The sequence below is a fragment of the Sebastes fasciatus genome, chromosome 2 (assembly GCF_043250625.1).
Source record: "Sebastes fasciatus isolate fSebFas1 chromosome 2, fSebFas1.pri, whole genome shotgun sequence".
NCBI lineage: Eukaryota > Metazoa > Chordata > Actinopteri > Perciformes > Sebastidae > Sebastes > Sebastes fasciatus.
The window spans coordinates 38,927,834-38,953,620 of NC_133796.1; the positions used below are offsets into that span (position 1 = coordinate 38,927,834).

At 42.1% G+C, this 25,787-nt stretch overlaps 1 protein-coding gene across 2 annotated transcripts in view; it reads left to right on the forward strand.

Annotated features, from left to right (window-relative positions):
- ubap1lb (ubiquitin associated protein 1-like b) overlaps window positions 1-25,787 on the forward strand; it is a 424,774-nt gene that overhangs the window by 263,764 nt on the left and 135,223 nt on the right. The gene's annotated exons all lie outside the window — the stretch shown is intronic.

The following is a 25,787-nucleotide window of genomic DNA, read 5'->3' on the forward strand; positions in this document are numbered from 1 at the left end:
AGGCTGGTTGTGATTAAAATGAGCTTGTAGCTCATTGTCTGCCTTACTACGAATAGAAAGAGCCCTCGTTGGTGTTCGAACAACTTATGAATTATTGATCCGGGAAGTTTGAATCTGTTAATATCTTTCGCATTTTACCGAACTATCGAAGTTAGCAAAAGCTTCTGCTAACACTGTTCAGACGCTTTGTTGGGCCGATATCCAATGGGAAGCCTTGATGAACAACATCATGCACAACAATTCTGACTGGTCATAATGACGTTTGAGATATCTATGACTGCTATTTAGGAGAGTCAGAACTAAATTACAGATATCTCTAACTGTCGTTTTGACTAGTCACAATGACGTTAGAGATATCTTGAATAAGAATTCTGACTAGTCAAAACGCAATTGTAGAAATCTCTAATGTTAATTCCGGATAGTAAAGCTTAGCTATTAAATGTTAAAACGGCTTGCCATAGATGAGAATGTGTTGAATCGTGTCAAATCAAAAACATTCTTAAAAAGTTTCATTCTGAACCATGTCCTGGATCCTCTGCTTCATTGTCATCTTTGTCATATCTCGCAAAAGCTACATCAGTTTTCCAGGCCCCTGGGAACCCCTCCGCCATGTGTATGTGTTCACTTTCAGTCTCATTCCTTTGCGCTCTGATCCTCTCCCACTGCCTGGGTGGTGGAGTGATTACCCAGTAGCCATGTGTGTATCAAGGCAAGTGCGAGGCCACTGTGTGTGTGTAAGGGATTAGCGAGCTTTAGCATTAACATCGTGACTGGACTGGCTACATTCCCTCGCTCTGATAATAATTTGAGGGGAGGAGAAAGCGGCTGGTCCATTAGCTCAGTCTGTTTGCTCAGGAGTTGGCCGACTCTGATCCCCTAATTTCTCTCGCCGCTTCCAAGAGGATCTCTGGCTTTTGTGACGGAGGGATGGGAAGATAAAGGACGGGACTGAGGGGCACATTGATTCGGAGATCACCGTCCTCGGGACATTCTGTACACTTACGAAACTAATCAGCGTGTGTAAACACAGCGCGGCGTGTTGAGGGCTGGCGGCTAAAAGGCCCGGGTCTCTGGGGTTGATTAGGAAGAGCTGTTGATGGACCACACTCGGTGTCTGCGCGCTCTGATCTGCAGACCACATGCAGACAAACTGTGGCCCTGTTCAGACCTGGTATTAACATGCGTCCTCAGTGATCGGATCACAAGTACAGGTGTGAACGCACTCAAGATGCATTGAGGACACATTGAGATCAGATCTTTCAGACCACATTCAGAGGTGGTCTGGGCCACATATGACCACATTCTTTTTCGTGTACGCGAATGTGTCCTGGGCCACATTAAGGACCGCTTACTCTACTGATGTCCTGCTGGGATCCGCGGGATCACTGCACTCCTCAGGTAAACGGACAGGCGAGCGCTCGTCTGCCTCGCAGCTTGGAAACGGACTCTGTGCTCTACCTTATCTATAGGCTACATATCTACAGACTATCAGACTGGGAACAGGAAGTGCATTATTATCATACTGTCAGAGATGTGTCGGTGTTTTTGTTCCACTGCTTTGCTGACACCCGACCGTCCGTCCGCCTGTTCGCTTTCTCTCCTCCCCGCTCTCTGGAGCTCTGTAGTCCGCTGTTGTTAGGCAAAGGCACTGGTGCCAGTGGCGTGGAGGTGATCCGATGATCTTCCGCATCCATTGGGCCCATAGAGTGGGCGCAGTAGCATTTCCTTTAACTCCGCCTCCCAGCCCTCGCTCCAGCCTCGGTCTGGGTCTCATACACATAACTCTGGATTCGGCTATTAGTGTGTTTTACAACTTTTAGGACCTAATGATTTAAATTAGGGTTATTCAATTGTTCATAATGTGAAGTTGATTTACCTAAAAAAAAATGACATACGTTACAGACGTCTCTAGTACCGACGTTTGGCCACTACGGAAATTTGCATCAATGCCCGGTGCTCTTCCTGGGTGCTTGGCGTGATCGGATCTCAATGCGTCCTCAATGTGTCTTGAGTGCGTTCACACGTACACGTTCACGCGTACGTAGAGCTGTTCACTTGTGATCAAATCACTGAGGACGCATGTTAATACCAGGTCGGAACAGGGCCACAGAAATCAGGTTACACAGGAAATCAGATGAGTTTACATGCACAGTAGTAAAATCTGTGTATACATCCAGCAGGTCAGTAATCAGGTTTCTCCACTACACTTGACTCACTCTGGAACCATGACTTTTTTTGTAGTATTTGGAGCGACACCATTAGACCACAGAATCTGTGGTAAGAGAAACACAGTTTTTTCCTTACAGTTTGAATGTGTCTAATTTTTTTACAAATAGTCAGCAGAGATACATTATTTTGAATAGCCGGGGATTATAAAGGTAAGTTTAATTCATCATATATTGAGTAAATGTCATAGTGTCACTTACCAGGTGATTCAACCAGATAGCAGAAAATATCTGGGAATGACACTTCGGGCCATTATTCGGGGTCATTTGTCCAGTGTTTTATAAGATATGGACAATAATCTATAATTTAATAATCTACTCCGATTCTGTCCAATTTTTGTATGTAACGTTCTGTGCCGAGTGAGGACAAGGACTCTATATAAGACATGGCACTTTTGTACGTAAATTTATGATATTAAAAACCGCCCTTTCCTAGCATATCCAGGCGAGGGAAAAGGCTTGTTCCGACGCCGCCCTAAACCACGCCCCCCAACTATGACACGACGTCGACTGTATGTATTGCACGCTAAATGCAGTGCGCATTATCCTCATCATTAATACATCTTTTAGTGCGACTGGGCTGGACAGAATGACCAGAAATGCTGTCTAATAAGTAGGTACATTTTGTCCAAATTAGTTTACAGGTCCTGGCTCACTTTTAATTGGTCACAACAAACCTAAACCAACCAAAATGTAAAACTGCAGTGAAAATTTAAACTGTGGTGTGGACCAAAGAAAAATGAACGTATAAAGCACAATGAGTCTTGACACCGGGGGCTTGTATTATAATAACCCATCAGTCATCAGATCCTAAGCTGCATCCCAGGGGGATCCTCTTCTGTCAACACACTCTGACTCAACATCGTCTTCATTTTAAGTGGACATCAGATCAGATGTCACTATCAATTCCCTGAAGCCACGACCTCTCCTAATACCCCTCACAGCCAATTAGAGAGCGTAATGGTAGCAAACCTTCAATGGCAGGTTACATCTAGACATGCTACCCTGCTAGCCGCTGTCAGTGGGGACGGCGGCTAATGGGCAATCACAGGGGGGCTTATGTTGCAAATCAGCCCTGATCTGCAAGACTCTACTGGGGATTCCTGTCCAGTACGGCCTGATTCTGGAGCTTATGATCCAGTAATGGGTGCTTTGGTTGAGATCTGAGCAGGACCCGTGGGAATATGGTGTCAAACTGGCCCGGGCTTCCTCGGGCTAAAAGGGGGCTTTGATAGGCAAAGTAGCTTGGTACAGAGGACATGGAGGAACAGGTCCCTGCTGATTGGATGTGTCACTCCTAACTTGTACTGAAGAAGTTGACCCCTTGCTTAACCTCTTTTACCGGACGGACCCGGTACCGGGTTCAACTGAGCTGTGTGTTAAAACACCGCCTTTAAAAACGTCATAAAATAATGTGGTGGTCTTTTTTTCCGAATTGTTTCTAAAAGACGAGGCCTTAACGCGACTAAAATAACACTCCAAGTGTATTTTGTCCATGTTTGATTGGCAATGATTTCAATATTTTAGTTACAAAATCAACGCACGAGAAATTGTATTTTTACTTTATAATATTTTTGACCGTTTTTATATTGAATGTACATACTTGACTTTGGATTCTTTTTGTTGTTGTGTTATTTACATTGTTATTGATCTTATTTGTTTATTATCATATTTCATTATTATAATAAAACTACTCCTTTCGGAGTCAAAATTATACAATTTAGTTTTTTTTTATTGATTTTATACTGTGCACAATGGTAGAATCTGATGATGCACGGGGTAAATATCATGGAAACTCACTAGTTTCCCTTTACAGCCTCGTTGTGTTTATACTCGCACTCCTGCAAACTATTCTAACTTTCCAACTTGTAGATTCACGCTAGAAGGAAAGGCTTTTATAGAAGAGGTAAGCACGCAAAATCAAATTACAAGTTGGAAGCTTAAGGTCCAGACACACCAACCCAACATCAAAGAACTAGCGGCGATGAATCCCGACTGTTGCATTGCCTCAGGTCGTCTTTGTCTTGGCCGACAAGTTGCACTTCGAACGCATTGCGAAGACTACAGCTGACGGCCAGTTAGCACTTACATTCAACATGCTGAATCGGCCAATAAATCCTCCGACGCGGGCAGACTAGAGCCAACGATGCAGGGACGCCCCACAAAAACTAGACCGACAGACGCTCGCCGACGGCCCCAAAATGTCCAACAGCCGACTGTCGACTTGGTGCATCGGGGCCTTAAAGATTTGGGGTCTTCGTTCTTAAATGTTTGTAAGGTTTTTGGAAAGTCCAACATCTGGTACTACCAAGTTTGCTGCTAACCAGACATGTTCAGTGGGTATGAGGAACTTTAAAAGCTGACTTTTCATCCTGATCTGGCATCATTGTTATTAGGATGTGAAATCTCCCTCTTGGCAGTTTAGAGATGCAATCTGAGTTTTCAAGTAGTGCTCACACTCCCTTGTGATTCATAAGTAAAGGTGAAAACAAATTGTACAATGATGTCTGATTCCTACACACATCTGGTCAGACTAGCAGTCACATGTGTCCCCTATTGACACGATTGAGAAATTGACCATGATCTTCTCTCATTGCTCGTTATTGATCACTATAATCCTATAAAGGGAGCACTACCCTGTCAGCGTGTATACTTAGCAAATGTGTGTGTGTGTGCGTGAGCGGGGTGTTTAGGCTGAGTTACGGGGGTTTATGCCGTCTGTTCGTCCTGTCAGCGGACGGGTGGGTGTGTGGTGAAGAATGGTGAAGGCAGGTGGTGTGACTAAAGCAAGGACTGGACCGAATTGGGCGGATGCAGGCTTTAGCTGAGGGAGGAGGAGATGGGACAGGGGTGTCACCAGTCGACGGGGCCCGTCCCAAACAGCGCCGCGCACCACACCCACCCAACTGTTCCTCTTTCAGCACCCTTCTGCCCCGTTTCTGCCTCTCTCCTTCTCTCACTCTCTCTCCTCTTTTCTTTTCTTTTCTTTTCAGAATGCATTGTTAACAAAACGGTTTACAAACCCTGGCTGGTACATTATCCACGACCGCCTCCTGTGAGATTGATTTAAGCAAATGGATTCAGAAAGGGAGGGAAGGAGGGAAGGAGGGAAGGGGGGGGGGGGGGGGGGGGGGGGGGGGGGTTGCATGGAAAGGATGGAAAAAGGAGAAAGTGAAAAGAGGTGTGTTCCTGCAGCAGCTTTACAAAACCACCACATGGGCCACGTTGAATATTCCCTTTTCTCTTGCATTTTGAGAAGCCATACATTAAACGCTCATTATACAGCCTTTATGTGCAGGAGGAGGCTCCGTCTCCGAGAGGGCAGAGCGGCCGAGGACGGACTATGATCTCCCCTGCATATGCATGCATGGAGCATCCTTTAGAGGCTTTTCTGACATGTATGATATCATCATGAGCCCAGACATTTGACTTTCATAAAGCCTCTCAGGAAAGGGAGGGTGTGTCTGTTGCAAGGCTAATTTTTACGGTGCAAATCAGATTGCGCATAATGTTTAATAAAGTCGGGCCGCTCGCTCTTCTCACGACACAGTCAGAGGGAGAAGTTGTCGATCTGAGAAGTCAAAAAGTCTAAGAGAGGAGCGTAATGGAATCAAAGCAGCAAAAGTGACAATAAGAGAAAGTTACCAGCTTCTACTTTTTTTTTTTTTTTTATTAGTTTCACTATTAAAATGAATGAAAAGCACAGTGTGTCGGCCGGAGCCGACGTTTATCTAAAAAGGACACACTTCAGCTGCAGACTTTCACTTTTCATTTGACATTTTAACTATATCATTTCACTTTCAACTCCACTTTCACACTCCTCTCTTCTTCTTTTTTCCCCAACAATAAGATCTTTTTCTAGAGGTGTGTGCGTGTGTTTGTGTGTGTGTGTGTGCGCGGGCAGGGTGGGGGGGCAAAGGTTGAACTGGGCATCCTATCATGATAAATCACTGGTTAATGAGGAGTCTATTGTGTCCTCACACATTGTGTCCCCCCCTCCTCCTCTCCTCCTCCCCCTTTCTCCTCCTCCTCCTCCTCCTCCTCTCTGTGTCCCTTAGACCGCTACCTTTGGGTTGTTAAGCTGACACAGATAATGAACTGGCTGCTTTGAACTGTCCTCACAATATTGACTGGTTGCACACAGCAGATGTCTCCCTGGCAGAAAGCAACTGGTAAAAGCACATTAGGTTAACAAAGAGAGCTTTGCTTTGCAGGGGTGGGGACTTGGAGAGGAGGTGGCAGAGGGGTCTGTGTGGGTGTGTTGTGGGGGGGGGTGGTGGGGGAGCAGAGGGCAAGCTTCAGAGTTGACAGATCTGGGGGGATTATATCAAAACAACACATTTGTCGATTATATGACGAAGAGTAGAGGCGACAAAGAGAGGACATGTTTGGAAAGAGAATATCTTCACAGGGCTCGCGTCGTGTTATGAATGTGCTTTGCATGATAATCTGTTTTAACTGAACAGTTCATTCTCAAGTGCAACAAAAACAAGTAGGGCTGCGACTAACGGTTATTTTTATTGTCGATTAATTAGTTAATTAGTTGTTTGGTCCAGAAAATGGTGAAAAATGTTTAACAAAGCCCACGATGACTTCCTCAAATGTCTTGTTTTATCCACAGCTCAAAGATATTCAGTTTACTGTCACAGAGGAGTAAAGAAACCAGTAATGTTGTTAAAAACAGTGACTTAACACCAAGCTGAAAATCAATGTTTCACTCAGTTCTTCTGGTTAAAAAAATTCCAAGTCCGTTGCTCTTCTGACCAGGAGGTCAACAAAAACACAATTTCAGTTGGTGTTAAGTCATAATAGGCTGAAAGCAGGGCTGCAGTTAACGGTTATTTTTATCGTTGATTAATCTGTCGATTATTTTGCGATTAGTTGTTTGGTCTAGAAAATGTCAGAAAATGGTGAAAAATGTTGTTTCCCAAAGCCCAAGACCACGTCCTCAAATGTCTCATTTTGTCCACAACTCAAAGATATTCAGTTTAGTGTCACAGAGGAGGAAAGAAACTAGAAGATATTCACATTTAACAAGCTGTAATCAGAGAATTTTTGACTTGACTTGATAAATATATAAATATAAATAACTGAACCAATTAATCGATCATCAAAGTAGTTTGCCAATTAATTTAATAGTTTAATCAATTAATCATTGCAGCTAAAAAAAAAAAAAATCTGTCAACTACTGATTTGTATTTGCAGCCACAGCGTGAGTGGAAGGGCCAGCGTGTTTTGCAAATTTGAGCTCCTTATGTATTTACCCCATAGTTTACGTTTCGTTTGACTATATTTGAGGGAATACAGTTTAGTATTTTTTAGATGTACATTTTCTACAGTACCAGGCAGCTATTGTTTTTCATGCATTATTGTACGGAAATAAATTGTCAGACTCTTAAAACTTGCTTGAGTTGCATAATCAGTCAACAGTGATGTCTGTGTTGATTGTGCCTTTTTTGACAATTATACATCACAACAATATCGAGTGTTTATAGGAAAGAAACGAACAAGCAAGCAAAAAAAAATACAAACGACCATAAACATCCAGGTTCAAATCAATCAGTTTCCATTATATTAATCATCAAGACAACCATCTCTATTATCCAAGCAAGTCTTGAACTTTACTAGAGCTCCAACAATTAATGGATTAGTTGTCAATCGCCAACAATTTTGATAGTCAATTAATTGGTTTGAGTCATTTTTCAAGAAGCAAAAAGTCTATAATTATCTTATTCTGAAATGTGAATACAAATCAGTAGTTGCTAGATTAAATTTTTTTTTGTTTTTAGCTGCAATGATTAATTGATTAAACTATTAAATTAATTGGCAAACTATTTTGATGATCGATTAATTGGTTTAGTTATTTATATTTATATATTTATCAAGTCATGTCAAAATTTCTCTGATTCCAGCTTGTTAAATGTGAATATCTTCTGGTTTCTTTACTCCTCTATGACACTGAACTGAATATCTTTGAGTTGTAGACAAAACAAGACATTTGAGGACGGCTTTGGGAAACACTGATTGACATTTTTCATAATTTTCTGACATTTTCTAGACCAAACAACTGATCGCTTAATCAATAAAATAATCATCAGATTAATCGACAATGAAAATAATGGTTAGTGCCAGCCCTGTATTTTCTTTTTCACTTACACTTTGATCAGTTGGATGAGTGGCAATGGAGTTTATACGTGCATATTAATTTGAAAAGTCTTCACTCTTCTTAATCATTTTTTCCAATTATTTGAGGCTTACTTTCACGGTTTTGCACAAGTTAAATGTGTTAAGAGTTTGCTCATTGATTTTCTTATCTTGCAGATAAATAAATGAATGGTTAAGTTACTGTTAGTTACGGTGTAAAAACCCCGCCGGGATGTTCCTTTTAAAGATCTGAATCCGAGTTTGGCACCGATGAGTTCATTCATTTCGTCCGCAGATAACAAAATGATTAACTTGGTTTTCAGTCTGCCTCTCGTTATTGTTGTTCAGTGAATGCAGCGCGGCCTGTGAGCCGACTGGTTTCTTTCTGGCAGTGGGACGGGCGTCTAATGGGTCAATAATAAGCCGTGACTAACCGTCTCCCTGAGGAGCAGCTTGGCCAGACAACACACTCTCAGAAAGCAGCAGAAAGGTATGAGCCACCAACACTGATTACCATATAATTGCAGCCATTGTATTTGACATGGAGAATTAGTAGCCCGCTATGTGGCTAACTGGCCTTTTATTCAGCTTCGGACTGGACAAAAAAAAAAAAAAACACACCCACACACAGGCAGACGTACACAACTCGTACTAGATGGAATATGCATATATGTGCACGCAATTATTTTTGTTAATGGTACAAGTCCCTGCATGGAAACCTGAAATCTCCAAAATGTGGAGCTGTGTGTTTTTTTAGCTTTTCTGTTGAAAGTGAAGAATCTTTTCAGCTGCTAGAGGAGCATTAAATTCTTCAATGAACTAGATGTTTGAGCTTTTAAATCACGGAAAGAGAGGGCTTCGTTTCATTTAGTGGGAATCCGATAAATTAAATTAATGCTTCTTTAGAGATTAACCTCCGACCTTTGTCACCTCTCCTGCATCTGCTTCCGTCGAGCCACCGCGTGGAATCAAACTGCAGAAGAGAAACAGCTTTCCCTGTTTCGCCGTTTTAACCGTCTGAGTTCAAGGATCAGTGTTTATACACACTGGATAATCTGCTGTGGCCCATTCAAATTCCTCCTTTCCACTTTGAAAATTACACACGCCGCCACAGTTGTGAAGTTGCGAAAGCTTTTTTCCCACAAGGAACCACGTCCTCGGGACTTTGAGGCACGGAACAATTTGATTTGGTTTTTCTGGCATAAAAGTCAAGAGGGTTAACAAGACCCACCGCCATGGAGTCCCCTTCGCCCCACGTGTGGCTAAACGATCACTTCCCTGCGCGCCTCACAACGCAACAAATCTCTTTTCATGATCACTTTTCACTCTTTCTCTTTCTTGCCTGACTGGGTCTTTTTAAAAACCGAGAGAGAGCGAGAGAGAGAGAGTCAGGGAGAGAATTTTCTTTCCCTTCTTAAAGGTTTTGTGTGAGGACGGCTGAGTGAGCGTCCATTGTAGAAAAGGCCCAGACCACCACTGGATGACCCTGCTAGGAGCGACAAAACCCAATTGGTCACGGCCGCCAGCAGCTAATGGGCCAGAGAGGGATAGCCCTGGGTGGGTAATGACTGTATTCTCTGCCTTTCTCTTTACGCCCTTCTGGTGCCCTCGTACACCCCCCACCCCCCACACCTTACCCCAGCGGCCACCAGCCCTGTTTCCCTCCCCGTACCCCCTTGCACCCGGCCCTGGGTGCCCCCCTGGCCTTCTCCTCCAGTGTCATTTACACTAACACACACATCTACACAATGCTGTTGGTCACAGTGTCTGTCTGTGTGCTGCTCTTGGCAACAGATGCTGCAGACAGATCAGTCAGAGGGAATCAGAGGACCATATGTTTGGATGAGTCATGGTCCTCCTTGCCTTTCCCACACAGTATTGAGCTCGATGGAGGAGTCTCTGCCCGATGGAAATTTGGGCTGCAATTGAATACTCTTTTTAGCTCAGGAAGGTTCCTAACTGAGTTAAAATGAACTGGAAGTATCTCAGTGGCAGCCATGATAAGAGCTGATGGTCAAATTCTCTAAATGCTAAGGAAAGGAGCTTCAATGCTTCCTTTCTTATCTCCTTTAGCAGAGGACGCAGAGGACACACTGGACCGTCCTTTACCAAAGGAAAGGAGATGATGCCGTCCCATAGATCCTTGCGGCAGCAGCATTCAAAGCAAAGCACCATTTGGCCATTCATGAAAACAAGTGATAAGCCTATCTTGCATATATTTACCATATACTTTCACACAGTCATATACTAATTGGGATTCATGATGATAAATATGAGTGGACAGTCACTTTATTTTTTTTCGAACATGTAACAAATAAATAATAGTCAAAACAAGAATAACAAATAAATTGATCAAATGATCAAATTCTCATAATCAAAATAAATGAAGTCTGAATTATACACTTATATGATCCTAACCCATCTCCATAACTCAAACAATTATCTCAGTATCTATCATATAAACTTATGTGACTGGTAGCCTGTATTCCTTTTTTTATTTCAATTCCAACCTTGGTAATGAAGTAATATTTTTCACCATATTGTCCACGTCTAAAATTATCCCTTATTCGATCCCTTATTCGTCCCACAGCGGAGAAATCTGCAGTATTACAGCAGCAAAGTGGACAGTGCACTAACAAGAGGCTTCAGTAGCATGAGATAAGAAAAACAAGATAGGCCTATAATAAATAACTGAACAGTAAAAAAAAGCTAAATGCAATAAGTAGGAAAACCTGAATGGTTGAATTCACATTATCACACATATTGATTGAAATATCGATATTGAACAGTTTAATTGACATTGCGCATGAGTGAATTGTCACTTTTGGTATACGGTCTATGTATGGAATGGTGTTGATGGTAAAGTGTGACAGCAGCAGGAAGGAAGGACCTTCAGTATTTCTTCTTCACACACGTTTATATAGCCTGCATGAAACAACATGGTAAGAACGCATGGGGTGAAGTGTGAGATGTGCTTTTTGTAGTCCATCAGACCCACATCAATAACATCCAACGTCGCATCATAATTACGGGGCCTAGTGTAAGTGTCTTATCCAAAGTCCTTATGAATTCTCCCTCTCATCTTTCTTTGACCTCATGACGTTTTCCGTCGAGGTCAAGGAGAAGTGGTTAGGAAAAGATACTAGGACATAATTTTTTAACTTTTCGACCGCAGCCTCTGAGTCTGTGAAATAAACGGGTGCATTTAACGCAAGAAGGGCCAAAGAATTGCGTCAAAAGTGCAACCTTTGACGCCAACAAGTCTCCAAACATGAAGGACAAAAAAGGATAATATGCCAGTGCTTTCCAAAATGACTCACATGACTGCTCTGAAAAATACTCATGTTTTTTCATCTGCCTCCTCTACTTTGGACACATTAAGCTACTTGGAAATATTCCTGGTTACGGTTAAAACAACAACACTAATTTCAGATCTGTGATGGGACACTCCAGTCTCCTCATGTGAAAGTGAATATAATTTGGATTTAGAGAGTTTGAAAATGTAACCTCACCATTTGAAAACTGAGATATTTTTAATTCTACAAATGTAAGTGCTACTCACAGTTAGTTTTTAACCCCCCCCCCCCCAAAAAAAAGAGAAAGCAAAATTGTGGACAATAGGGCAACAGCTCCAATGATGTCTTAGTCAAACAAACAATATAAATCAAGTAATGAATTCTCTAAAAAGTTGCTATTTGTGATGTTTTATTATTTGAAATTGGCCACAATGTTCCAAAGTCACACTTTGCATTCTGTCCATTGAATCGCGATATAGCGGAATTGACGGTAAATATGATATTTAAAAAAGAAATATTGATATCATGTTAATAATACACATATGATAATATTGTGCAGCATCTCTTAATGTTTTTTTATTTGTACAGTTATGGTTACAGACTCTATCTCCAGTTTAATACACTTGTATTTTTGGTGTAATTCATTTGCCAAAAAAGAGACAAAATGCATAACCTGACCATCACGAAAAAAAATTGAAATTTGTATCTATGTACACGAATCAATACATTAAATATCGTAACTATTTCACGAACTGCTGTGCGACTGGGCTGGATATTGTGACAGCCCTAATTTAAATAGTATTAGATTGGACTCAGTGGATAGAAAAAAAATAAATAGGGAACGGGATGTGGACCAAAAGAACCTGATCTGGACGTCCCTAGTTGAAAATATATTAGTTGAATAAGTGATTTGTTTTGGTTGAAACCCTGGCTGGAAGAGAGAGTCGCTTGTTTGTTGGAAGTGACGCTGACGATAAGGCGTTTATTGGCAGGACGGCTGCAGGGGATGCTGGGTGGTGGTAGTGGTGGAGCGGCTAGCAGCAGATAGGAGGGGTTGATGGAGAAGAGAGGAGGAGGAGGAGGAGGTGGAGGAGGAGGTGGTGGTGGTGGTAGTGGTGGTGGGCAGGTCACACTGGCTCTATTCAGGCCCTAAGACAACACCACACAGAATGATAGACTCCTCAGGATTGTTTGTCCCTCACGGGCCATTCTCCCTCCTGTCTCCCTCAATGGCACCCTTAGCCGCACATGAGAGGCTCTCACAGGTACCAGACAGTGTGTGTGTGTGTATGTGCGTGCGTGCATGTGTGTGTGTGTGTGTGTGTGTGTGTGTGTGTTTGAAGGGTGGAGCAGGGTGGTGGAGGTGGGGTTGTATTTTAGAGATAAAGCCTCCTAGTCCTATGGTTGATTGCCCCGCTATAGAGACTCACTCAGTGGCTCTGAAAGGCTCCCTCAGACACCAGTGAATAAACTCTTACTCTTACGCTTCCATACATCACCCTCCTCCTCCTCTGGCAGATCCACCCCCTCCACTCTCTCACTTTGAATTTTCTGGGGATTTGAGCACAACCCCTGAAACCCTCCTCCCCCCGCAAAAAAAAAAGTCTTCCACACTTCTCCAGGAAAAAAAAAACGCCTTTCTCTCAACCTTTTCATGCTTACAAACGTTCATGACTCACAAAGTGGACAGTCAACATTTCCATATTGACCATTGTAGGGCACAATGTTGCTATTTGGATATTCATGACAAATCGAAAGACCATTAGGATTAATTTAATCCCCTGAAGTAAAATTTAACAGGAAGGACATCAGTATCAATAATCTCAAATTAGAGATTTTTATTTTCTTAGCTTCCTCTGTTCATATTGCTCCTGAAACATCATTAAAGTTTGACAGCTGATCAGGTTAAGCAGTGGCAGGAAACAGAAGTGCTGCTCTCTGTCAGCGTCTTCCTTCCTGTCGACAACATGAAAGAGACAGATGCTGAAACGGCGATGTTATCCTGGCGAGCTAACCATTAGCCTGCGTCTCTAAAGGCCCTAGTTAGCGCTGTCGGGGCTCCTGTCAGCAGTTTCCTGGCTGCAGGAAGAATCCATCTGACACTTACTGACATGACAGGATGAGCCGACTAATTCATCCTGACTGATCAGAGGTGGGAAGTTACTTAATACATTTGCTAAGTTACCAAGCACTGTAGGAACAAGGGCTGCCCCCTCTTAGTCGATTATTTGACTTAACGGTTGCTTTGGTCTGACAGTAGTCGACTAAGATTTTTTTAGTCGATTAGTAATTTTTTATGCTTTTTTTTCATGCCGAATGACTTATTCTCCAAGAAACCTCTGAGCACATCTCTGGTAAACACCAGATTTAAAGTGGTACTTTTTATGTGATTCTTTGTGGAGAAACTCAGTTTTACAGATCTGTCGATTAAATCAAATCGATTAGTCGACAAAATCTTTTGAATGTTAGTCGACTAAGAATTTCTCGTAGGAACACAGTTTTAATGTAGCCTACTTACTTTACATTGTGGGAGACTACTTTTCCTCCATTTCAGCGGGCAGTATTGAAACTTTATGTGATGGCTTTACACCGAATTCACACCAGAGCAGTGGCGCAGTGCGGCGTGAGTTGGTAGTTACTTTGTCAAGTCAAGTCAAGTAAATTTTATTTTTAGGATGGACAGACGTGCAATAGATGTCGTGTGTACAGAGTACCAGCAAAATGAAAATACAAAATAGACAATCCATATGACAAAAAAATAATACTTATAATCTGAACATACGTATGTGAGAAGGTGGATCCAGGAGGTTGTCAAGCAGATTTACGGCATTGCCGAACAGATAGAGCCAGAGCAACACGACCTCCTCTCCACGCCAAACAGATAGAGCAGATAGAGCAGATAACAGATAGAACCTCACAATTATGGCTCACTGCTGGTAGGAAACAGGAAATGAACAGCGATCGCCAGCATTTTGTGGACCCATCCATCCCGACTTTGTGGCTTTTTAACATCACACTACTTCCTGCTTTGCTCCTAATGAAATTCTTACGGCCGCTATAGAGGGCTTTGTCACTTGAAAGTAAACATTATGGGGATTTGTTGAAACCATTGACACTGTTGATTTTTTTAATTACCCAACTAGAGAAGGAGAATCCATCAACTGATCTGAGGGGAGGAAATCTCCAAAATTGGAGATATGAAGGGTGTTTTTAATGAGGGTGGGGACTTTTATTTTCCTAACACTCTGAGCTTCTCTCATGATGATTGTTTATTTTTCTGATGCCTGAATACCTGACATTTTACATTTTTAAATTTTCTTTTTAATACAGCATTACTCATAATGGAGTATAGAGTGCTGCAGGGATGTTGTATTTTTGTAGGCCAACCAGGAAGTTAGCATCGCCCTGGTTCCCTCGACAAAAAGCCAATGGGATTTTTTTCTATTGGGTTTTGGATTATTGCAGAAAATAAACAAACAAACGTTTGTGATGCTTATACGTTTTGTTCAGCAACATAATCTTCACAAATGAACACCCCTTTTATGATTTTGGAAGTGTGAATGCAATCGCCAGAAGTAAAAAGCTAACGTTATAAATGCTATAAATGAACTACACCACGGTCGCATGAGCACGAGTATAAACACAATGAGGCTGTAAAGGCAGACGAGTCGGCGTGATGACATTTAGTAGTCTCAGTTAGACACTTGTTAGCAACCACCTATTTTATGACATATAAAAGCTTCAAAATGCATGAGTGGGATATCTATTGGCATATTTTAAAACGCAGAACAAAATGTTAAAATCTCTTAATATTGTGATAACCACAGTCCGTATTTCAGACATCTAACTAAAAACCCATTCAGCAAACCTTTTGACCTCCAGAAGTGCTTAAATGCTAACTCATGTCCGGGTTTTAGGACTCTCATTCCTGCACCACTCTATATTTACCTCCGCCAAGGCCGAAGGCCTAGGAAGGAGGTTATGTTTTCACCGACGTTGGTTTGTTGGTTTGTTGGTTTGTTGGTTTGTTGGTTTGTTGGTTTGTTGGTTTATTGGTTTGTCTGTTAGCAGGATTACTCCAAAAGTCTGTGATGGATTTTAAGTAAATTTTTTGGAGGGGTGGGGTGTGGCACAATGAAGAATCCATTAGATTTTGGTGGCAATCCGGATCATGCTCCGGATTCAGGAATTTCTTTAAGGATTCCGATCAGCCAGAACATTAAGACCTCTGGGTATAACACATGCGCAGTGTAAGTGATGACGAGTGACCCTGCCTCTTTCCTTCTGAGAGAGAGACAGAGAGGGGGGGTACAGCTGATCTCATCATAAACAAAAATACACGTGGATGATGGCTCAAGCTGAACGGAGAGGGGGGGCAATCGCACTCGGCCACCTTGGCGGAAGTCTGCGCCATTCTAGTTCTGTAATAGTATTTTACAACTTTCACTACCGCAGCTTAGAGAAAGACAAAACAGCTTCCAGATAACGGATTAAATAAATAAAGAGCAGAAGAATTATTCTGTTGATTGATGTGTTCTGCAGAGTAACACAGAGGAAAGAGTCTAACAGATATTTTGGATGCAGCTCAGCCCACGTGGTCGTCTCAACAGTGTTGAACTGTGCAGTGAAGATGAACAGAGTCAGTGTGCCCTCAAAGACCTGGGCGGTGAGGCTTTCCACTCAGCGGTTTGATTGACACTGTCTGTCACAGCCAATGAACTCAACTCTCACATTATTCTTTTTTTTACTCTCCCCTTTTTTTCGAGGTTGTTTTCGTATATGCAATTTACAGTTCGTAATTACAATAGTTTATAAACCAATTTTTAGGTAGTCGAGCTTAGAAACAAACACAATAAGTACACTAGAGAAAACAACATCAGCATTTAAAATTTGAATAAAAGAAAAGAAAAAGAATAAAAGAAAAAAAGAAAACAAAAAATTAATAATAATAATACAAAGAGAAAAAAAGTAATAATAATAATAATAATAATAATAATAAATTAAATAAACAAATACGTTTTACAGTTATTCATTAATGTTTTATTTGTTTGACTGTTAATTAGCCTTCCCCTTTCCCAACAGTGACACTACTCACATTTCCATTCTTAAACCCCAGTCACTGTCATACATTTACATTTTCTAACCTTTAAATGTAAAGCCAAGTGGCTAGAGGAGCTGAATGTTGCCTCCTTATGGTGCAGCCTGGTTTAAGCCATTCAAATTCAGCCTCAGTGTGGAGGTGCAGGGCTTTGCATATTCCTCGGTCCTCGGGGACCTCAGCGCAGGCAGGCCTACCTTTGTCTGCACCTCAGCCTGTGGACTTCGGGGAGCTCTTTGCTCTGATCAGGCCTCCGTTTAAACAAGTGAAACAATAACAGCATTTAAACCAACCAGGTTCCCTCCATCAGAGATTTACTTGCAAGCTGTTGCCCTTCTGCTCCTGGTGCGATGGTAACCGCTAATTCCTCGGGTCTTTACATTATTTCATAACCTGCACTTTCACCACAAAAATATCATCCAGGTCATCTGCTTTAGTACATTTTGAAATCAAACTCTTGTGCATCTTCTTAGATTTTGTTTAGTTATTTTTATTGAGGGAAGTAGGCCAACCGGTTACTTCTTTTTTTCTCCATCTGTTATTTTCCAGCCCAGTCGCACAGCAGTTCGTGAAATAGTCACAAAATTGTATGTATTGTGCACAAATTTAAATTTTTTTTGTGATGGTCAGCACGAAATCAATTTGTATATAATCCACGTAATTGTGAACCGGCAAGTATAAAGAGCGGCGAACTACGTGTATGGAGGAGGTCGCGGTGGACAGGTGGTGTCAAAAAACACAGGACTTTCACCCAGAAGACCAGTGTTTGTGTCCCGTGTGGAACCACAAGTCAAAGTTGAATTATTTGTCACGTAACTTCCGTACTTAAGTTACGACACTTCCGGTGTTATTTTAACCCAAACCACCATCTTTTCCTAAACTTAACCAAGTAGTTTTGTTGCCTAAGCCTAACCAAGTCGATCTAACAAAGTCGTTTTTTGAAAGGACTGGAGCGGAAATTGACACGTGTGTCACGTGTTGCTGCACATTCGTAGGAAAACGCATGAAAAATACATTGTTGAAAGTCGTGCTGAACGTCACTAAAAAAGGAAATTTGTGTCAATGTACATGATTAAATTTCGTGACTATTTCACAAACTGCTGTGAGACTGTGTTGCATTTTCTTTTTAATAACACTCAGGCACTTGAAAATCTTCCTCAACAATAACAACAATAACAATCTCTCTCACCTCTGATACAATCGTCTCATACAATTTAAACTACGGCTTAAATTAGTCTGCTTAGAAACGGAGAAGTGCCTTAATTTAAACTTGATCTCACTTAGGTTTAGGCAACAAAACCACTTACCGGTAGTTAGGTTTAGGGAAAACCATGGTCGGCCATAAAATTAATACATACAAAGTACGTACACTTACTAAAATACGTACGGAAACAATGCAACAGAAGTACGGAAAACGCATCAGAAATGTCACTAACAAACATGTCACTACAACACCGGTCTAATGGTTGAAAGTCCTGTTTGCTGGACCCCTCCACCTCTCATCCCGCTCGTCATGAGCAGTCTTTATCTCTTTTTTATTCTGAATCACTAGCTCTGATCGTGGCATATTTACGTGGATGCGTTTACATCGCAGCTAATCTGCACTTTCACCACAAAAAAAAGCATCCAATTTACCTGATTTTGTACATTTTGAAATCAAACTCTGCGTGGTGCATCTTCTAAGATTTTGTTCAGCTCTTTTTTTATTGAGGGAAAGTAGGCCAACTTGTCTTTTTTTTCTCCATCTGTTATTTTCTTTTTAATGACACATTCAGGCACTTCAAAATCTTTCTCAACAATAGATCTAATATAGGCTGCCCTCCAGCCCTCTTCCTCACCTCTGTTTCCATCATCTCATACACTTGTGAGGAACTATGGCTTAAATTAGTCTGCTTAGAAACGGAGAAGTGCCTTAATTAAAACTTCATCTCCTCTCCAAATCCCCCCTCATTCACTTCATCCTCCTCTTCTCATCCTCTCTCCTCCGCCACGGCCGCGTCTCATCCAGCAGACAGAAGGGGAGACATCGTTGACTTGCACTCCAAGGCCTTCACTTGTTCGCCGGCCTCAATAGAAACTCCCCGTTAGATACAATGACCTTGCAAATTAAAGGAATGACTGTCCAAATTAAATCAAGCAAGGCAGCCCCATGCAGGCAGCCGGGCTCCCCACTCCTCCTCCTCCTCCCAACCCTTCAGTCTTTCTCATAAGCGAGAGGTGAGCAGAGAGAGTGAATGGAGGTTTTCTTCGCAGTCCTCCTTGAGATGCTACTTCTTGCTAATTAACTGGTGCTCTTTGTCATCTCCTCTGTGAGTATGAAGGACCTCGGGGAGGATGAATAGAGCTTTCTCAACTGGCAACCCTTCGCCAACTGTCTCTTGCTCTCATGCACTCGTCATTCTACTCTCTTTGTCACATGTTGCAATAGCAAATTAATTGATGCTGCTTTTATTAATTCCTTTTTTTGCGTGCCATTGATGCCGTTATCGTTGGGAATTTGTGGTGGGAAACGGCTTATTGTGATCGTCATTTCTGTGTTTGCCGGTCATTAAAAATTCATTTTCATATGAAAGAAGAGTAACAACACTCATTTCAAAGTGTGTGTGTGTGTGTTTAAGTGTCTCTTTGCATGTGAATGCAGCCGTGATCCCTGGACTCAGGAGACAGCCTATCACAGTCTGTTATCTCTAATCCTTGAAATATTGTCCCAGCTCAGTGAATGGTGTAAAATCGGAACATATGTGTCATTATTCAGGACATTTTTCATTACGCTGTGATCGCCTGTTTGTCATCGTATCCTCCTTTCACAGACTATTACTCACAAGCTGCAAACATCCCATGCACACATGCTGAAATTTCAGTTTCTCAGATTGCATGAAAGACTGCTGCAGATTTACTTCAAGGAGTAAAACTATGTGTCTGTCTCTAACAACAAATGGCAGCTATAATTTCCCATCCATCTGCTGGGATCTTGGAGATTGTGGGAGATCTGGCCATGGCTGCGCTGGTTGGACACACGTCGTAAAGCTAATAGGGTTGGACTCCCAGACTGTGACACTGAGATTTGCTTCTCCCTTGATCAATTAGTCGCTGCTTGTCCCACTTTATCTGCCTCCGAAAAAAAGACTGCAAAGATCTATCGAACCGTAGGAAAGATGATGGGAAAACATTCTAGGAGAACCGTGACCATGGAAAATCACACTGTCCCATGAAAATTAGAAAGTGAAACAACTGGAACCAAAAAATCTGTCTGTGCGTGTAGCGGGGCAAACAATATAGATCACTCGTCAAGTTTTCACATCTTCCATATTCCCCAAAGAGAAGAGATTCATCAACCTGCAGACCCACAGTTTTAGACGTACATATGCGCGACTTCAAGAGCCACAGTTTTAGACGTACACATGCACAACATCAAGAGCCACATTTTTAGACGTACGCAAGTGTGTCTTCAAGAGCCACAGTTTTAGACGTACAAATGCACGACTTCAAGAGCCACAGTTTTAGACGTACGCATGCGCGACTTCAAGAGCCACAGTTTTAGGGCGTTTTCACACCTGTAGTTGGTTTGCTCTGGTCTGAATCAGGGACCAAATTGTTACAATGTTGCATACTGCCTCGTGTTTGGTTTGTGTTCACATGGCAGCATTTACAAGCGGACCAAAATTTTGGTGTGCAAAGTAACTGCTCTCTAATTGGTCAGAATTTCCATGCTGGAAAACTCCCGGAAGTAAACAAAGAAGAGCAGACTTCCAGAACGCATCAATGGAGGGACAACTATGCGGCTTGATCTTGGCCCTGGTCATCTTTTTTTTTTACCTCGTAGCAATTTTTCACTCAAGGCAAACGATACAGTTTGAAAATGAGGCAACTGGAAAACAATGTATTGATGCACTGGAGTTGCCAAAGGCGCATATCGAGATGTACGGAGGATGGAGGAGGAGGCGTGCCTTAACCCTCCTAAACTGTGACACGCTTATCGGACGAAAATATTTCCGAAGATCCGTCAGGAATGCGTGTGGTCTTTAACACAGCCTGACGTTACACCTGTTCAGTACTGATGTAAATAGGGCAAGCGTTGGCTCTTTTGTAGTAATGTTGTCTGGTGTCTGGTGTTGACATGCACAGCGCAGCTCGCTACCAGAGCTGGTTTGATCCAAAAAGGTGCAATGCTTTCTCCAGTTTGGCCGGATCGAGGTCGGATCAAGTTCCCACCACAAACGAAGCGTACCAAACCGTACCGCAGTTCGTTTGGAAGCGAACCGAGACCACCCCTTCAAGGAGGTCTCGGTTCGCTTGTTTTGGTGCGCACCCGAGTGCAATTGTTGCGTTCACACCTGCCCAAACGAACCGCACTGAGAGGGTAAACGCTCCAGGGTTCCATTCAACCCAACTAAACAAGGGAGGTGTGAATACGCCCTTAGACATACGCATGCGCAACTTCAGGAGCCACAGTTTTAGACATATGCATGCGCAACTTCAAGAGACACATTTTTAGACGCAACTTCAAGAGTCACAGTTTTCGATGTAAAACTGCGCCATTGTAAATGACAATAAATGAAAATGGCGGTACAGCGAACAGTATCTGTGTACAAGAGAAAAATTAATATGCCAATGTTTATTTGAAATGCAGCGCTGACTAAAATTATATTTTAACGTTACATCTATTTGTCGGTGACGTTATACCCAACAAGGCATCGTGTGTGTAATATGTATGTGTGTATCTATCAATCTGTGTGTGTGTTGTAACGTAGACCATACAGTCTATGGTGTCTAGGCATTCAGCTGTTTTAGATTCATGATTGTATTGATAAAAAAAATCCTTAATGTAATACAATATAAACAACTTTTATTTAATTAAAGGCTAGAAACGTGAACTATTATTTTTAATACTGTTGGTAGCTTTGATAAGAGTCAAACGATCTACGTCCGTCATGGATGGATGTATCTGTAGTCCCTTGTCTGTTTGTTACATTTTCTATTTTTAATTGCCCATCTCGGCTTTTGGCATGCTTTATTTTCTTTTTTTTGTAACATTGTAAATAAAGGTTACATGAAATAAAAATAAATATAAAGTAAACGCCATCCGTATGTCTATCTGAGGTTCTGGTACTGGCACATGCGTACGTCTTAAACTGTGGATCTGTGATTCTTGAAGTCGTGCATGAGTACGTCTAAAACTATGAGTCTATGGTTGTTGAAGTTGTGCATGTGTACGTCTAAAACTGCGGGGGCTAGGGCTTTCTGGCTCTGCAGAGCAATGATACTGAAACAGAAGCCAAGCTGTAGGAGCAGGTTGAGCTCGTTCCGTCCTTAATCCGGCTCATATTTTACCAAATGAAAGGAGAACCTCTCATCTCGAAGCTTTACCTCAAGTGATTTTCTGAAGCCAAGTGAAAGTTTCAAATTCCTGCTCTTTGGCTTGTTGTCTTTGGAGTGGACTCTCTCTCAGGCCATTGTGCTCTCCTTGACCTTAAGTGTCTTATCATTTGGCCCTGCAGAGCAGAGGTCACTCTGCAATAGGTGACCCTTCCCCCTGCCCACCCCATTCGGCTTTTGTACAAGTACCAGAGGTCTCTAGGAAGACTCTCCAGCTCCAGATAATATACAAAGTACTCTGCAATAGAGCCCAATGCAGCTTTGAACGACTGGGAATGGAAGACGAATGGAAAAGTTTGACAGACTTCAACGGTCTACTATAAAGTGTCGTAATGCTTTTAAAAAAAAGAGATATGCCTCCTCTTCCATGTTGTTTCTGGTGGACCCGCTTAACCCCATATCCTGGTCATGAGTTCATCATAAGAGGACAATTTGAATCCCGGTGTGACTTTGTTCGCTCAGCTGATAGCCAGGAGAAAAAAGAAAAACATGAAAGTACTCCACCGTGTCTCTGATCTGGATAAACTGTGTTATTTCTCGCTCATTAAGCTGAAACGGCTCCGAGCTCAACATGGCTGCTAAACCGGAGGAGAGAGGGGGCGTGAAGAAGAAGAAGAAAGGGGGAAATGGACTGCAGGAGATGGTGAAAGGGATATACGAGTGATGGTTTGGAGAACTGACAAGCAGAAAAGGGGAGTTAAAGACCTGGTGGCGTGGAGGTCACCTCACCTAGGGCCTGTTAGATCCCCCATAATGCAATGATGGGATCAATTACAGGCCACACTGGGCACTGAGAAGCAGCACAGGCCAATGGCTCCAAATGGTTGCATGTGACTTTGAGATGCAGGACTTTGACTGCTCGAGGAATCAGACCTGGGGGGTCTCTGCTGTGTGGAAAGTCAGACCACATTACTGCTGTCTGTATGACCAAAGACCCTGACCGTCCTCATGGTCATCATGCCTCATAGAGTTTCAACGGGGTAAATGGACCGGCTGACGGTCCGCATCCGGGATGAGGAGAGTTACAGTCGCCCTGTCAGCTTCAGCTGCTGGCCGCCAGCAAGCTGCCACCTCACACTGAGGTGTGGCTGCTGTCACGGCTTCATCAACGGATGTTTGATTCTCCAGCTACAATTGTACAACAAATGTAGATACTAGATAAGGTGCAGTCAACAAGTATTCAGACAGTTGCACATTTTGTAACTGTCAGGGTATCCAACATAAACAGAATCAAATGTATGGCAAATAATTAACCAAGGTTGCAATTTGTTGTCTTTTTGAGATGCCAAAAAGGTAATGTGGACTCATTCCTAGGACCATGGAAAGATTTGTGTGAAAAGGGGTTCTATGTGTGGGCATTTTGTGTGTTAAGGTTGAAGTTCCTTCCATGTTGTCTTCATGTTTAAATTGAACAAAATAAAGTAAAAAATAAAGTAAAAAACTCATCTCATACTGACGCTTTGTCAGCCCCCTTTGACGTCACTTTTTGGTCACAGTAAACACGTGCTTAATGTTGTGAATTAAGGAAAAACCACAGCACTTTCCCCGAGCGTTTACTGTTGCCGCAGATGGATTTACATCGTAGTTAATGGAAAGCCTGGTGCGTCACACACCGGCGCTAAAGGGTGCCTTTTGCGGCGGTATTTGACGCCCTGTGAATGAGAACGGGCTAGTTTAGTATGTCTTAAATTTTAAAAAAAGTCATTGTATGTCATAAAAAAATCATTACAAATTCTTGCTATAGTATGTCATAAAAACTCATAAAACAGCCATTAAAGTATATCATAAACAAGTCATAAAAAGTCAAAGTTAGCGCCTGTGAAGAACCATCAACAAGACATTATATTTGTATTTATTTATTTATTTTTTCCCTTATTTAACCAGGTTAGTCCCATTGAGATCAAAGATCAAGATAGCAACAACACAGTTATAGTAAAAGTAACAGACAACACATAAATGAACAACATTACTGATACTGATGATGCTCTATAGGCCTGTACTGCAGCCATCTGCACTTCCTTGTTGTTTGGAATCTTTTTGCTTTCAATTTAGTTTTAAATGCAACAGTCGGATTAATTGGATTGAGGTCAGGTGATTGACTTGGACAGTCCAGAACACACAACTGTTGACCCTAAAAAAAACTGCTATTGCCTTGTTTGCATGTTTAGGATCAGTGTCCTGATGCATTGTTGTAAAATCAGGGCACTATGTATAAAAAGGGCATAATATTAGTAATTTGATGTGGATGTTAACACCCTCAAATGAAAGCTGAAAGTCAGCACTTCATCATCATCATCACTGTCCTCTTGGCAATTTCATTTGAAATGAAACAGAGAAAAAATCATTTTAAATGTGTTGCTGTCTTAATGTGACAGTGGAGTAAAACAACACACGAGATTAATGCTTACGAAAGGAATTCAACTTGTGGATCAAAAGTATTTTGGGGGGAATGCATCTACTGGCTGATGTTTTAAAGGACATTTCAGTCATTTCCATGCGGGCCAAATTCAACAGGCTGATGTAAAAGAACGCTGGTTTGAAATACAGCATCAGAAAAGAGTCCCATCATCGACCGTCCTTAAAAGTTTTCAAATGAAATCCACAGAATATGAAGGTCGGCAGTGTTTTCTTTGGTCACGTTCATTCATGGCAACATAAACACTGAACTATTGCTCCCGGCTCAGTTTTTTTTTTTTTTTTCCTCAACGTGAAAGTAAAAAAAAGCTAAATGTTCTGTCGTTTTGTTGTTGATCTTCGATTAATCATGAGACGCCAAGTGCGAGAACCGTGTCCGGCCTTGTTTATGCAGGGCTCAGCTAGGGCCCTTTCAGCTACACACACACACACACACACACACACACACACACACACACACACACAGCGGCACATGCAAACACACACTTGTGCAGCAGGAGCAGCAGCAGCGCTGAAAAGATCACTGGTTTCCTCCTGTTATGCAAATGCATCAAAACGCTTGAGTGAGAATTATATATGAATCCAATGAGGCTTTTTCTCTCTTTTAGAAATGCTTAGCCACAAGTACTGAGAGCCCTCAATGGCAAGCGTCCGCTTCACTCCCTGGCCATGCGTATTATTCAGCTTGACGAGACGCAAACTGACATAAGCACCCGGGCTCACTTTCACCCACTGGCAATCCGATTATATGGCCAACACGGCATCAATGCTGCAGGGCCAACAGGCAGTGAAGTCCGTCAAGCATCCCCTCCTCCACCCAAGCCCCTTCTTTCCCCATTCATACCTTCTTCTCCTTCGACTGCGCTGCACAGCTACCCCTCCCACATACATACACACACTTCTTCAAGCTTCCAGCCCAGTAAACAACAAACCCTCCTGACCAGAGCTGTAAAAATGATCAAGTTTTAGCCTTTTTCTTGGAAAGATTAAAAACTTTTAATTGCTCCTTTTTTATGGATGTCTTTCACTGTGCATGACTAAAACAAGTAGCATTTCCTCATTTCATAATGGTGCACAGAACTGAAAAAAATCCTGCAAGTTTTATTACATTTTTCATCTGTTTGTCCTTGCCGGCTTTGCAGCTCCGCAGAGCACAAAGACAGTATTAGGCAGCTGCATGTGGTGGCCTTCTGAACCCTGTCTAGTGCCTGTTCATTCCTTAATAATCAGATA